The sequence below is a fragment of the Ovis aries genome, chromosome 3 (genome assembly GCF_016772045.2).
Source record: "Ovis aries strain OAR_USU_Benz2616 breed Rambouillet chromosome 3, ARS-UI_Ramb_v3.0, whole genome shotgun sequence".
Lineage (NCBI taxonomy): Eukaryota > Metazoa > Chordata > Mammalia > Artiodactyla > Bovidae > Ovis > Ovis aries.
In genome coordinates, this window is record NC_056056.1 from 24,687,059 (window position 1) to 24,698,350 (window position 11,292).

The 11,292-nt window shown below is 43.6% G+C and overlaps 1 non-coding gene across 1 annotated transcript; it reads right to left on the reverse strand.

Moving 5' to 3' along the window:
* Positions 1-9,513: 9,513 nt before the first annotated feature.
* On the reverse strand, positions 9,514-9,585 carry TRNAH-GUG (transfer RNA histidin (anticodon GUG)). Its single transcript has one exon. It is a non-coding gene; the product is annotated as a tRNA-His (tRNA).
* Positions 9,586-11,292: the final 1,707 nt, after the last annotated feature.

Genomic DNA, 11,292 nt, shown 5'->3' on the forward strand with positions numbered 1-11,292 from the left:
TCAGTTTCTAATCGTTGAAGCAGAATGAAACTCTGAGGCTTCTGGGATGCTCTTTATACATGAGATCAGATTTGCTTCTTAATCACTAAGAGTATGTCCACACTCATAAACTACTTTGTGTGTTTTTCCAGTTCTGCCAATCACAGTGAAGATACCAGAAAGCTGTTTCACATGTGTATGCAAACTTACAAGAAATTAAACTCAGCTCACAAATATTGACGGAGAGCAGATTCCCCACATAGCATATCTCCAGGCTCCTGTTGATGATAAAGAAAAAGCATAGGCTTTTTCCTATGGGTTTTTTCCTTCTTTAGGTTACATCTCATTTTATGGATGGGAGAAAGCCAGGATAGATCCAAAATGCAGGGCACTTGTCTTCCTGCTGGCCTCTGGAGGGACTGACAAGGTCTTTGGCCTGCAAAGAACCAGGCTTTTGGGGGAAAGGGGCTTCTGGGAGGAAGAGTCTTGGGGATGAGATTCTTTGGTAGACCTGGGATTCATTCCTGAGACAGATCTTTTGGTAGAACCAGCATCTGGGTTCTGACCTGCTGCTGGGAGCCACATCTTGGCGGACCATCCCAGAACTGTTGGGGCAGAGACATGTGTCCATTTATAACTGATTGGATCACAGCCACATGGAGATAGTGCCATCACCATCAGATGCCAGATGATTCTTCTTCTAATGGTAGAAGGGGTCACTCATGAGGCACAGCAGGTGCCCAGGTCTGGCCAGAGTAGGGTGAGATCCATTATTGACTAGCCCAGAAGCAATAAATGATGACCAGGATCCTAGAGGTTTCAGAATCCTCCTAAGCTTTTTCTCTTTCTTGAAACCTGAGCAGACAGAAGTTCTAGGTGGGCCTTACTTGAAGCTGTTCTCTGGCAGTAACAAGCTTTGCAACCTAAGCGCCATGAGATGCATTGAGATGAGAAGCTGTAGGTGTGGAGGTGGGAGATGTGGGTGACCTGTTGGCCCCACCCCCAATTCACCTGCAGAAAATCCAGGTTCAATCCCTGGGTCAGGAAGATCCTCTAGAGCAGGGAATGGCTACACCCACTCCAGTGTTCATGCCTGGAGAATTCCATGGATGGAGGAGCCTGGCAGGCTATAGTCCATGGGGTTGCAAAGAATGGGACACTACTGAACGACTAATGCTTTCACTTTCACTTTCCATTTCACCTGAGGAAGTCCTGGGGACAATAACGAACATTTGAGCAGCATTTCTCTATTACAAGACACTTTTATGAAGTCTCACAATTTTCTAGATGAAACTGAGATGGAGAGGACACTGCACTAGCTTCAAAGACTGCTGGATGGTGACAGGGCTGGGCCACAGTCCAAACCTTCTAGCTGCAGGTTTCATGTCCTTTCTAGCAAAATAGAAAAGACAGTTAAGCTTGAAAAACCCTCAGTGTTAGGATTTTTAAACTAAAGGCAATAACAGAGTAAATACTTGTATGAGATTTCCGAGGCTGACATAGCAAAGTACCACAAGACTTCCTTAAAGAATAGAATTTTACTTCTCAAAGTTCTAGGGGCTGGAAGTCCAAGATCAAGATGTTGGCAGGACTGGTTTATTCTGAGGTTTCCGTCCTTGGCTTGTAGATGGTCATGTCCTCCCTGTGTCTTCCCTGCGGCTTCTCTCTGTGTGTGTTTTTATTTTAATCTTCTCTTATAAAGATACCAGTTATATTGGGTTAGGGCCCACCCTAAAGACTTTGTTTTAACTTAATTACCTCTTTAGAGACCCAGTCTCCGAATATGATCACATCTGAAGTCCTTAGGCTTAGGGATGCAACATGTGATTTGGGGAGGGACCTAGTTCAGCCTTCCCTGGTGGCTCACATGTTAAAGAATATTCCCAGAATGCAGGAGACCCAGGTTTGACCCCTGGGTTGGGAAGATCCCCTGGAGAAGGAAATGGCTACCCACCCCAATATTCTTGCCTGGAGAATCCCATGGACAGAAGAACCTGAGGGGCTACAGTCCATGGGGTTGCAAAGAGTCAGATGCGACTGAGTGATTTTCACTTCACTCAGTTCATATCAGTTGTCCCTCAGCCATGTCCGACTCTTTTCGACTCCATGGACTGCAACATGCCAGGCTTCCCTGTCCATCACCAATTCCCAGAGCTTGCTCAGACTCATGTCCATCAAGTCAGTGATGCCATCCAACCATCTCATCCTCTGTCATCCCCTTCTTCTTCTGCCTTCAATCTTTCCCAGCATCAGGGTCTTTTCCAATGAGTTGGCTCTTCCCATCAGTGATTAGATGGACTTTTGTTAGCAAAGTAATGTTTCTGCTTTTTAATATGCTGTCTGGGTTGGTCATAGCTTTTCTTCCAAGGAGCAAGCATCTTTTAATTTCATGGCTGCAGTCACCATCTACAGTGATTTTGGAGCCCCCCAAAATAAAGGCTGTCACTGTTTCCACTGTTTCCTTATCTCTTTGCCATGAAGTGATAGGACCAGATACCTTTAGTTTTCTGAATGTTGAGCTTTAAGCCAACTTTCTTACTCTCCTCTTTCACTTTCATCAAGAGGCTCTTTAGTTCTTCTTCACTTTCTGCTGTCAGGGTGGTTTCATCTGCATATCTGAGGTTATTGATATTTCTCCCAGTAATCTTGATTCCAGCTTGTGCTTCATACATCCCAGTGTTTCTCATGATGTACTCTGCATTTAAGTTAAATAAGCAGGGTGACAGTACGCAGCCTTGATGTACTCTTCCTATTTGGAACCAGTCCATTGTTTCATGCCAGTTCTAACTTTTGCTTCTTAACCTGCATACACGTTTCGCAAAGGCAGGCAACGTGGTCTGGTATTCCCATCTCTTCAAGAATTTTCCACAGTTTGTTGTGATCCACACAGTCAAAGGGTTTGGCAGAGTCAATAAAGCAGAAGTAGATATTTTTCTGGAACTCTCTTGCTTTTTCCATGATCCAGCAGATGTTGACAATTTGATCTCTGGTTCCTCTGCCTTTTTAAAATCCAGCTTAAACATCTGAAAGTTCACAGTTCATGTACTGTTGAAGCCTGGCTTGGAGAATTTTGAGCATTGCTTTAGTTCAGCCCATAACCATGTCTAACAAGTATTTATGGTATTAGTAGTATCTCCTCAACACAGTTAAAGAAGTTTTGTGAGGCTCAGTGAAAACAACTCATTCATTTACTCTATCAAAGAATGTTTACTGAATCTCTCTATGTTAGCTATCTCTGAAGACTTAGACACAGCAAAGCAATAAGCATCATTAGCAGTATGACATGGTAGTGATGATCATTTCCATCTCACAGAAGAGGAAGAGGAGGAAAGGACATGAAGCTATTCCCAAAGTTGCACACATGGAGAGAATGGAGATTTGAACTTGCATCTTTATGGTCAAACTCATTCTCAACCATTAAAAAAAAAAAAAAGGCAAGTACAAACAGTTCGGATTTAATAGCAAATGTATTCTGTTCCTTTCTCACTCGCCCAGCTTTCACTTGCACTGAAATTATTAAACTGACAAGGGGGTGGGGTGGGTGGAATGCAGATACTATTGCTTTCAGAAAATGAGGCTCCATTGGGCGACCCTTTCTCACTGTCTCAGCCGGGGAAGGAGCCCCTAGCCAGAGGGAATCAAATACTTTTCAAATGTCTCATTAAAATAAAAAGGTGATTCTTGCATTGGTAGCATGATAAAGACTACAAAGCAGCAACATGAAAACTCCCCGGTTTACCCTTCTGAATAGGCCTCAGCTCCAGCCGCAGAATGAATTAGCGGCCACCCCATTATCTGTAAGCCTCAGAGAGTGCAACCCGGGCTTTGATCTGCCAGTGTCAAGGAAACTGATAAAAACTCGTTCTGTTTCTAAGCTTTCCAGGCCTGAAATTCTCTTTTCCCTTCAGCACGCTATAAATGACCCTCTGAAGTGGCTGGGCATTCTTTCACAGCCTTGTGTCCAATCTATTCATAACCACGGTTATCAATTATTATACCAGCTGGAATTTCTGAGGGCCAGGAGGCTGTCAGGAGCTCTAATTGTGGTTCAGGGATAAAAGCAAAAACACACAAATTTTAACCAATCATAATTAACTTATTCTCCAAGTGCAAGGAAAAAAAAAAAAGAAACCCTCCAAAACAAAACAACACAAAACCAAGGCTTATGAATCCCTCTCAGTTAATCACTCTTGAAAGCCACCATGGAGGGGGAGGGGGAGCTTTTATGGCAATGGTGGCTCCTGATTGGCTTGTGGCGCCAGGTTCCCCAGGAAGGATCAGGGCCAACTGGCAACTAGGGAAGTTCTCAAATCATTGGGGCTTTTTTTTTTTTTTTCTTAATCTTAAAAAAAAAAAAAACCCTCATTTTTCAAAGCAGCGTGATGTTTCCAAGCTTCTGACAGAGCTCTGAATAAAAAGGCATCAATTTCTCATTGGACCCAAACAACTGTTGGAGTGGTTCAAAATATTTCTTTAAAAAGGGGTTCAGCGGCAGCGATCACATTAATAAAAGAGGCGCGTGTGACCTGGAAGGGGGCCTGAGGGATCTGATGCCCAGGTGCAAGGTCAGGATGAGCTTGGAAAAGCCTTAGCACAGAGCCTGGTGCTTAGTAGGTGCTCAAGAGGCTAGCTCCTGTCCCCGCCCTGCTTCTCTTCTTAGACTGGCCAACGGCCAAATGTCTTGAAGGCATCTGGCTAGTGGCAAAGGCATCTGAATGAAGGGCTCATGATGTCATGGAAAAAGCATGGCTTTGGAGTGTGACAGGTCTCAGTGTTTAAGCCTCTCTGGGACTCAGGGTTCTTTCTCTTACAATTGCAGTAGCTTGCCGGGTTGGTAGAGTTTCTCTGGGGGTTAAGAAAGAACCTCCTAGGGAAGTCCCTGACACACAGTAGGTGCTAAATAAATGTTTGCTGTGGCTGCTGAGGGTGCTCTTGGGATGTGGTCTCTGTCAATGTCATTTCTGGCAAGGGGCTGCCAAGATTACCTCCACCCTCCATCCTGTTACTTAGCATTTGCCCAGAATCCTTTCACAGTCCTTGCTAAGCCAGCAGATCCAAGGAAGGATGAAGACCTGCCTGCAGCAAAGATGCTGGGGATGTACATCAACAGAAAAGACATCACAGGATGCTTTCCAGGACAGAAGAAACAAGGCATCAGTGAAATGACTCAGCAATATTGTGATTTCCACATAGTGTATCTGACTCCAGAAAGTGACATTTATATTTTGGTCATTGGTATTTGAAAGTATTAGTCACTCAGTCAGTCAGTTCAGCTGCTCAGTTGTGTTTGACTCTTTGCGACTCCATGAACCACAGCACACCAGGCCTCCCTGTCTATCACCAACTCCTGGAGTTCACTCAGATTCACGTCCATCGAGTTGGTGATGCCATCCAGCCATCTAATCCTCTGTTGTCCCCTTTTCCTCCTGTCCCCAATCTCTCCCAGCATCAGAGTCTTTTCCAATGAGTCAACTCTTCGCATAAGGTGGCCGAAGTACTGGAGTTTCAGCTTTAGCATCATTCCTTCCAAAGAAATCCCAGGGCTGATCTCCTTCAGAATGGACTGGTTGGATCTCCTTGCAGTCCAAGGGACTCTCAAGAGTCTTCTCCAACACCACAGTTCAAAAGCATCAATTCTTCAGCACTCAGCCTTCTTCACAGTCCAACTCTTACATCCATACATGACCATAAGAAAAACCATAGCCTTGACTAGACGGACCTTAGTCGGCAAAGTAGTGTCTCTGCTTTTGAATATGCTATCTAGGTTGCTCATAACTTTTCTTCCAAGCAGCAAGCGTCTTTTAATTTCATAGCTGCAGTCACCATCTGCAGTGATTTTGGAGCCCCCCAAAATAAAGTCTGACACTCTTTCCACTATTTCCCAGTCTATTTCCCATGAAGTGATGGGACTGGATGCCATGTTCTTTATTTTCTGAATGTTGAGCTTTAAGCCAACCTTTTCACTCTCCTCTTTCACTTTCATCAAGAGGTTTTTAGTTCCTCTTCACTTTCTGCCATAAGGACGGGGTCATTTGCATATCTGAGGTTATTGATATTTCTCCCGGCAATCTTGGTTTCAGCTTGTGTTTCTTCTGGTCCAGCGTTTCTCATGATGTACTCTGCATATAAGTTAAATAAGCAGGGTGACAATGTACAGCCTTGACGTACTCGTTAGTTGTGCCCAATTCTTTGTGACCCTATGGACAGTAACCCACCAGGCTCCCCTGTTCATGGAACTCTCCAGGCAAGAATACTAGAGTGGGTAGCCATTTCCTTCTCTGGGAGATCTTCCTGACCCAAGGATTGAACCCAGATCTCCTGCATTGCAGGCAGATTCTTTACCATCATTGGTATTAAGCTTTGCAAAAGGTACTTAGCAAGATCCCACCAGTGTATGTTGTGTCATGCTGGGAGATCAAAAATCCAACTTAATTTGTGACATTTGTTGTTAGAGCTGCAACCCAGGAGTTCTAAACTTTGATTTATAAAAGATGTGAAAACATTCTCTCAGTCATTCTTGTTCACAGAAGCAGACAACTTAAATTTCTTTTGCAAAAAATATTTGCAAAAATATCCTAAAATTTCTTTTCCAAGGAGCATTTCCTTAGAGTATTTGCATACATGGTAGGAGACAGTGTTTAGAGACATGCTTCTTCGTGAGTCTAAGTTGGAGAAGGGCTCAATCAGGATAATTATTATTATTTGCCCCAAGAGTCAAACTCTGAAGTTGTAATGGCTTAACACTATAAGGGTTATTTCTCACTCAGGTGACGTCAGATGAGGGTGGGCATCCACCTTACATCTTGTGGCTGTGCTGTGAGGACCATTACATCCAAGTTTTCACGACCTGGGAAGGGAGGGACAGAGAGGCAAGTGGATTCAAATGATCCTCATTCCAGAAGTATTATAAATGGTTACTTTTGCTCATTCTGACGTGACCTGTTACTATGGTCTCACTCTAATTGCAAAGAACTCTGGGAAATGCAAGGAAACATGAGATATTTGCTGAGTAGAAACTGTCTTGCTCTAGGTAATATCAGAGATGGTATTTTGGCTCTGTACCCACAAAATCGTGGGTGTTCCCAGGAGGAAATGGGAATGAGATGAGGTTGCTGGGATCCAGGTTCCTGGATAGAGTAGCCCAGGACATGAGGTTGGTCCCTCAGGGAGAGTGTGTATTCCCCAAAAAGCATGCCAACCTTAGCCTGGGGCGGTACCAATGAGCTGGTATTCGGGGCTGGGAGATGCATGGGTTTCTCAGCATCAGGTGAGGAGTTCTCTGTTAAACATAAATCAGGAAGGTCCATCACTGCATATGGAAGGGACTCTGGGGAAGGGGCGTCAGAGCTTAGATTAGGGGTGAGTCCCCCTGCTAATTAGCCTCAGGCTCAGAGCTAGGATTCAGTTGCCAGCAGGAACTGGTGAGAAGCGACACCAGCTGTTTGGAAGGCTGGGTAAACAGATGGGTTAGTGATGTACATCGAGAGTGAAACAGGGAGGCCTTGGGTCAGAGCAGGTGCCATGGTGATAAATTCACCCCAGTGGACATCAACTAGAGGAGCAGTGGAATATTTCCAGACTCTGCTTGAGAGAGGTGAAGCAAACTCTAGGAGATAGTGGAAGACAGGAAGGCTTGGCATGCTGCAGCCCATGAGGTCGCAAAGAGTCATACACAACTTAGTCATTGAATAATAGCAACCAAAAAGTCATCAAGGTAAAAACGGGCTGAGGTTCTGGCCAGCAGATATTTATGCTAATTGCTCAAAGGACCTGGAGCAACCTGAGATAGACAAAATACATAATTTGCTCCTATACAGTGAAGCCTGAACTGATAACAATTCCTACCGCTTTATTTTAATATAGTGATTTTTATTCAGTTTCTCTTTTTTGATGATACAAATCTAGAGGAAGAACAAGATTCTACAAGGACATAGTGAAAATCTCATAGAGAAGACAGTTAACAGTAACTGTGATTCTGGCACATGTCATGTTTTTATTTTCACCCCTGAGCTAATTTGTTCCTCACCAACAGTGTGTTAGGTGTACAGGCATTGAGTTATCTCCCCCCCGCCACCCCCCGCCTCATTCTGTTACTGAGGAATCTAGGATCTTTCAGAAAACCCTAAGTGGTTAGTTCACAGAGGAGAGGCTAATACTTTGCAGGAAAGTGAACGTGTTAGTCACTCAGTGGTGTCCACCTCGTTGCAATCCCATGAGCTGTAGCCCAGCAGGCTTCTCTGCCCAGGGATTCTCCAGGCAAGAATACTAGAGTGGGTTGCCATTCCCTTCTCAGGGACTCTTCCTGGCCGAGGGATCAAACCCAGGACTCCTGAATCACAGGCAGATTCTTTACCATCTGAGCCACGGGGGAAGCCCCTATATGTTGCAGGGCTAGAATTCAAATCCAAACCTTCTGATCCTCGCTCTCTTAAACAACATGGCCTCTCAACAAGAAAGAAGCAATGCCTGGGAGAGTTGCTGGAGCACCATGCCCCTCGTCCAGCTCCTCCATCGTCATCGTCATCAGCACCACCACCACCGTCATCATCTTTATCCTAAGGATGGTCCCACTGCCCGGCCATAACCAACATCTCTCTTCTCGGTTTTATCTCTAGGATACTGAGTTTGTACAAATTCATGCACAAACTCCCACTCACTTCCTAACCAATACTTTTATTCAATAACAAAAGGTAATGATGCAGTGTCTAAAAGGATCTATATTCATTTTGTTTATAGATCTCTTTGGGCCCTCGCAAGGGACTGCAGAGATGACTTAATTTTATATGAGAAATGAGGAGAAAGTGAGTTTGGGAGAGTGAGAATTGGTCATTTGCTCTATTAGAGAAGAACCACTGAGCACCTACCATAGTGGGTGCTGGCCTGAGGCTAGATGGTTGGGAAATATCAGTGCCATTTCCTACTGTCAGGGTTGACTGTCTAGTTAACGCTACACTTCCTTGAATCTGTGTAGAAGTGAATCCTTGGTTTTGATTTCAACTCCAGAAGCCTGCTATTTCAGTGTAAACTCCATCTTCTAACACATCACCAGTTTGGATTTAGGTATAGAAAACAGATATGAGTATACTGTCCCATGAGTATAGCCTAGACCAAGGCCTAGCAAATATGGCCCATACCAAACTACCTGTATTTAAAAATAGATTGTATTGGAATATAGCCACGTCCACTCATTTACATATAGTCTCTGCCCACTTGAGTACTCCAACCACAATCAGCAGAGTTGAGTAGTTGTAACAAAAATATTCAACCAGCAAGGTGTAAAATAATAACTATCAGGCCTAGTAGAGAAAAAAATTATTACTTCATATGTAATAATGTAATTATTACACTCATACTGAAATCAACTATACCTTAATAAAACAAAATAGGAAGTTCAGGGTTATGGTGATGGTTTAGTTGCTAAGTCATGTCCGACTCTTGCAGCCCCATGGACTGTAGCCCACCAGGCTCCTCTGTCCATGGGATTTCCCAGGCAAGAATACTGGAGTGGGTTGCCATTTCCTTCTCCAGGGGATCTTCCCGACCCAGGGATCGAACCTGGGTCTCCTGCACCACAGGCAGATTCTTTACCAACTGAGCTACCAGGGAAGCCAACAGGGTTATGAGTTACTTATATTTGCATTTATATTATATCTTCATTATGAAGTAATGATTACAAAGTCTGAGTGAACTCCGGGAGATGGTGATGGACAGGGAGGCCTGGCGTGCTGCGATTCATGGGGTTTCGAAGAGTCGGACACGACTGAGCGACTGAACTGAAATGAACTGAACTGAACTGAAGTTCTCCTTTACAACCTTTTCTTATAGATGAAGTATTGTGTCCCATCTAAAGCCTTGCCCTCAGTTTGGGGTGGACGTGTACACACTGCTATATTAAAAATGGATAACCAATAATGGCTTACTGTATAGCATAGCGAACTGCTCAATGTTATGTAGCAGCCTGAATGGAAGGGGCATTTGAGGGGAAATGGATACATGTATATGTGTGACTGAGTTCCTTTGCTGTCCACCTGAAACCATCACACCATTGTTAATTGGCTATACTCTAATATGAAATAAAAAATTAAAAAAAAATAATAAAGTCATGCCTTCTACTATGCCCTACATCTCATTCACTCTTGTCTATTTAAGGACATCACTCTAGTAATTTTCCCTTCATCAATTTCTTACTGAAATCAACTATACTTTAGTAAAACAAAATAGGAAGTTCAGGGTTATGAGTTACTTATATTTGTATTTATATTATATTCTCATTATGAAATAATAATAATCTCAAACCACTGTGCATGTGGAGATAAAATGATCTGAAAAATAAATATTACACCTCTACTGAATCATTCCATCAGGATACAAACATGCTGTTATTTCTTCCATCTTAGCAAACAGAATCTAACAAAACCTTCTCCTGATTCCACAAGGTACTGCCCATTTCTTAGCATGTGATTCTTTGCAGGGCAGCTTTCCAAAAGAGTTGTCAACTAGTTCCACTTCTATCATTCTTCCTTGGGACTTCCGTGGTGGCTCAGATGGTAAAATGTCTGTCTACAATGTGGGAGACCCGTGTTCGATCCCTGGGTTGGGAAGATCCCCCAGAGAAGGAAATGGCAATCCACTCCAGTACTATTGCCTGGAAAATCCCATGGACAGAGCAGCCTGGTAGGCCACAGTACATTCTAACGCCCAAATTGTTCATGTTCAAGTCATCAGTGATGTCCAGTTTACCACCAGTGTTTAGTACTTGGTCTTCATCTTACTTGACCTCCCAGCAGAATTTGACACATTCAATCACTTCCTTTTCCTTACTCATATCCATCATCTGACTTTCAGAACATGGAGTTTTCACATCCCTCCTCCTGTCAATTTCTCTGCTTCTCTCGCAGTCTTACCATTCTGAGTTTAGAGTTAAGTCTTTGATAATCTTCTGTTCTCTTTTCACATACTCCTTTGATACTCTAATCAATCTCATGGTTTCAAATGCAAGCTCTATGCCAACTCCCAGACTCACAAATTTTTATCTTCATCCCCAAACCTTTCTCTTGTCTTCAAGACTTGCACTTCACTATCTGCTTGACATCTACGCATGACTCAGGCATCCCAAAATCAGCGTAAGCAAAATGGAAGTCTAAATAACACCCCTTCCCACTCCCACAGGTGTTGAGACACTGCCATCCTTCCAGTTGCTTAAGCCTCAGTCTTCTGAGTCTTCCATGACCCCTTTCCCACAGATTCTATCCCATCTGTTGGGAGATGATGCCAGTTCTGCTGTCTTATCCTTTTCAATCCCCCTGCTGGGAT